Genomic DNA, 4,341 nt, shown 5'->3' with positions numbered 1-4,341 from the left:
GGTTGCCTTGCGATGATTTTAGGGTTCCCTGTGGGGGCTCTGTGGACAGTGGTAAGGATGGTGGAACAGCTGGAAGCACATCAGCCACGACTGAAAAGATGACAAGCCTACAAGCATTTCAATAATTAGCTTTTTTGTTTGTGGAAAATGTCTCGATGCGGACGGAAGGTCAAGCTGCATCGGTGTGGACATGGTATGTCTCTGTTTTACTCTTTCATAAGCTTACACACACACACACACACACACAAACACACACACACGTTCACGCGTACATACACCACCATCCATATTTAAAGCAGACAGCAGCTTGTGTCTCCACCCAGAGAGCACCTGTAAATAATGCAGTGTTAAAGGTGGCAGCCAGGAGGGAATTACAGGGCGAACAGGTGGATGATCCCCCCACACACACACACACCACACACCCAGTCACCAACCCCACTACGACAAACTGACATGCGAAGTCTCACTCACTCTCAGCCTCACCAGCCATAGTCTTAACACTACAGGTGCTGAGCTTCAGCATGGCAGGCCCAGGGGGGCCGCCGGCCTTTCCTCTCGCCATACTCAAAGCAGTGATGGGCAATAAAAACACTTCACACCTTAAGTGAAAGATACGACTTTAAATATTTTACACACATTCTGCATATGCAATTTATCCACACCTGGCTCTTAGGAGCAACAACATCTGGTAGCTGTTGCTTTAGAGGCAATTAATTCTTCATCCAAGCGGCCAGGGTCCTTTCTGAAAATGTGGGAGAAGGGCTTATGTGTTACTTAGATGAGTACAAATGTTAAGATTGCAATCTAGTCAAGTAGCATCAAAATAATACCGACTGGTGAAACAAAAATGGCACGACCTTTTGCATTCACACCAGAAAGTGTTAGAACTTGGAATGTGACTGCTATATAAAAAAAAACTGCAATTGTAATTATTTTCTCTGCATTATAAGGAAGAAATGAAGGAAAAGAAGTGCTGAAGCAAAAACACATTAATATAATCACTGAAAATGATTAGCAGTCAATTCAATATTAATTTATAAAAAATTCAATGGTGTTTTCTCAGTGCTAGTCTTACACTCACTGAAAGCAAGAGCAGTGGCAGGAGATAGAAATACTAATTTTGTGTCCTGATAACATTCAAGCCAAGGGCACTTGTGTTCCCCTGCTGATGAATTGAATAGATAGATAGGCTAAATGTCTGACTGAGTGTAATTTTGGCGGGGCATGTGTCCGCGGAAAAGAAAAGCAAGCCGGGTAATGATGAAAAATAACTGTCTGCTGAGGCCTGAAGAAAAACTAAAACAATGATTTTAAGATAGCTTACGGTGACTGAGTAACTGCTGAGTTAATACTTGTGGCTATAAACATTTAGGTTGATTACACTACTTTGACTTCATCAGAAAGTGACCTTTGAAGACACTAAATAAAACTGGTTATCATGATGGAGTTAAAACAACACCTAAGTGGTATATTGAGTTAGGACTGATTGGCTTGAAACTGTTCATGCCCCACTCTTTTTCATCTTTAGTGCCGGAAATCACCGCTTTCCTGTTGTCTTAATGGCCTTAAACGTTTACCTTAGTTCTGCACTGATAGGATTCCTTTGTTTAAAGCTGTCTTTTCCCATGGGAATGAAAGTAGATCTGGAGTTGAGTGCTAAGTGAGAACTATCCTGCATTCCCATGTACTGTATAACAACAGGGGGACACCATAGCACCTTATGAGATGGTGTTTACAGTGACCATACTGCCACCAAGGCCTGTGTCCATGGATGTGAGAACCACAGCAATGAAATGTTGACAAGGTTATAAAAGAACAAAACAGTCCTCTCTCACCGAGAAAGAACAGGGAAGTCAGACATTTCAAAATCAACAACATAAGAGATTCTGTTTTGAGAGAATTTTACAGCTTAAGGTCGAGGTGGTGAAAGAAGACCTGCTGTGGTGGATAGAAATGACTGAAACTCTCCAGAGAAAAGGTTAAGCCATATTGTACCTCAGGTCTTCTGTCTGTTTGGGTTTGCCTGCTGTTTGGGTGAATGGAGAGCTGAAACCCAGTTCAGGTTAGGTTAAACTACTGTAATCCTGTTTCCTGTCAGTGCGTTTGGAGGGTGGGGTTAAGGTGTGAGATGGACACTGGTTGTGCTGGCTGTTTATCATAAACACAGCCTAGCCCAGAGAGGTCCATCTGCTTTGATTTTATTTAGTGATTCCCCCCAGGGGCCCTGAGCTGGAGCGAGAATAACAATACTTGAGCCCATCTGTTCCTGTAGAACCAGCCCCGGCTAAATTACCACACGCTACGAGCGGCTGGCATATGCTGTGGCATAAAGCTACAAGAGGGCATTGTGTGCCAGCTGTTCTGTTGACAAATACTTATCTGGCACTTCTGAAGTCAGCTTGCTAAGCTGGTTTCAAGTTTGACTAAAAACTAAACGGGGTAAGGTGTGGAATAGGGTTCCTGTGGGGGAGATGCATGTATAATACATGCTGATTTATCCCGGGGTATCGTTTTATCAGAGGCCGTCTGGGGAATTGGGTCACTGGATGTAAACTTAATCTGAACATGTAGGCCAGATAGACGACTAAAGCCAACCAAGTGGTCAAAACAGACAATACTTACTGTAATCTTTCTCTTTCTGCTGTAAGCATAACAAGCTGCGATCATATTATTGTTACACGTTTACAAGTCAGTGGATTATCACTGTATCAGACGCCTAAATTGGGCTTGATAACAGTAATCCAATCAGTAAAGAATCAGATCGTTGTAGGAGTGGATAATATACAACTTAAACACTGAAAAATACACCAAAAAGCCTGGTTTTACAAGGATTTAATGCTACAGCCTCCACAAACACCCTGGAAAACCTACATAATAATACTCATACTAATGTTAATACTAATACAACTATTAGTAATAATAATGATAAACATTCACACATTTAATAAAATGGATATGAAAAATTAAAATCGCATGTTCTTGAAAATGTACAGCCACTGCTTACATGCTGCTCTGCCACTCTCAGCATCAGTGTGGTGCGATTGCAAAGCCTTATAACTCCGTTGTGCTCTTATCTTTTTGCTAAGATTGCGACACCGTTTTTATTTTACTTGATAATGTAAAAATATGTGAGGTTTTGACTTTATGGCTAGCAAAGAGTCTAAAACATGACTATCGCAGGAAAACAAGAGACTTGACAGACTTGTGCTGCTCTAACCATCAAACTATAGTGCGGATAAAGGCATCAAAAGTACTAGTTACATAAACTATGTACCCTGTCACTGATATATTCTTATTATTGTATAATTATTAGATTGTTAATACTGATTTATCAGTGTGTAAGCAGTTAGTTACTTTTAACCACTTTAGATTCAGTTAGGAAGTCCAGAGGTTCCCAATTTAGGGGTCATGCCCCCCTAAAGGGTCACAAGATAAATCTGAGGGGTCGTGAGATGATTGATGGGAGAAGAAAGCAGAAAAAAGTTCTGCAACCAAATTTACTTCCACTTTTTGGACTGTGATCTCTTTGTTTTGTGAAATCTTTCATAGTTTAAACTCTTCGGGATCAAACGGTTATCTAACTGAAACCACGTGAGAATTCACTGGTGCGACTGACAATACATAGACATTTAAAACATGGCCAGGGGCCATGTATTGAGTGTTATGAGTTTTTAGATGTTTTTTTATGGAAAATCTACAGCTGTCAAATGTAGATGAGTGAAAAGCACAATGTTTCCCACTGAAATGTAATAAAAGTATAAAGTAGCAATACAATAATACATACAAAGTATGTCAAAATTGTGTTACTTTCCACCACTGGTACTGACAGACACTGAGGTTAAGTTGCTAATTATTTTGGCTCCGTTCATATCTGATGGGATGAGTCTTTTCCTTTTATGTGCTGCGGATTGTCTCCTTCAAGGTTACTTGTTGAATTGAAATAGTTAATGTTTAGCATCACACAGAAATAGCCAGTTTATATCAGACACTAAAATGAGCCATTTTTGTTTTATAAATCAACTGTGGTGGTTGGTGATCCACTTGGACCTGCTAATAATCCATTGTGTACTACATCACTCACAGAAGATGTATTATCATATAACAATATTTACTACCTCTCCATGGTTTATCTGTCCTGCGTAAGTGAAATAATTGAAGAAAAGTGGTGTTAATTTCCCCCAACACCATACCACTTCCTGAAAAAAAATATTATGTTCACAAATCCCCTCCCACCCCCAACCAAAGCATCTGCAAAAGTCCACCCTCAATCCTTGATCCTTGCTTGCAATGGTCTTGCAAAATATGCAAGATCTGCCATCACACCACTCAGAACATACCGCG

This window comes from Chelmon rostratus, chromosome 1 (assembly GCF_017976325.1).
Source record: "Chelmon rostratus isolate fCheRos1 chromosome 1, fCheRos1.pri, whole genome shotgun sequence".
In the NCBI taxonomy this organism is placed as follows: Eukaryota; Metazoa; Chordata; class Actinopteri; order Chaetodontiformes; family Chaetodontidae; genus Chelmon; species Chelmon rostratus.
This window is presented reverse-complemented; position numbering follows the sequence as displayed.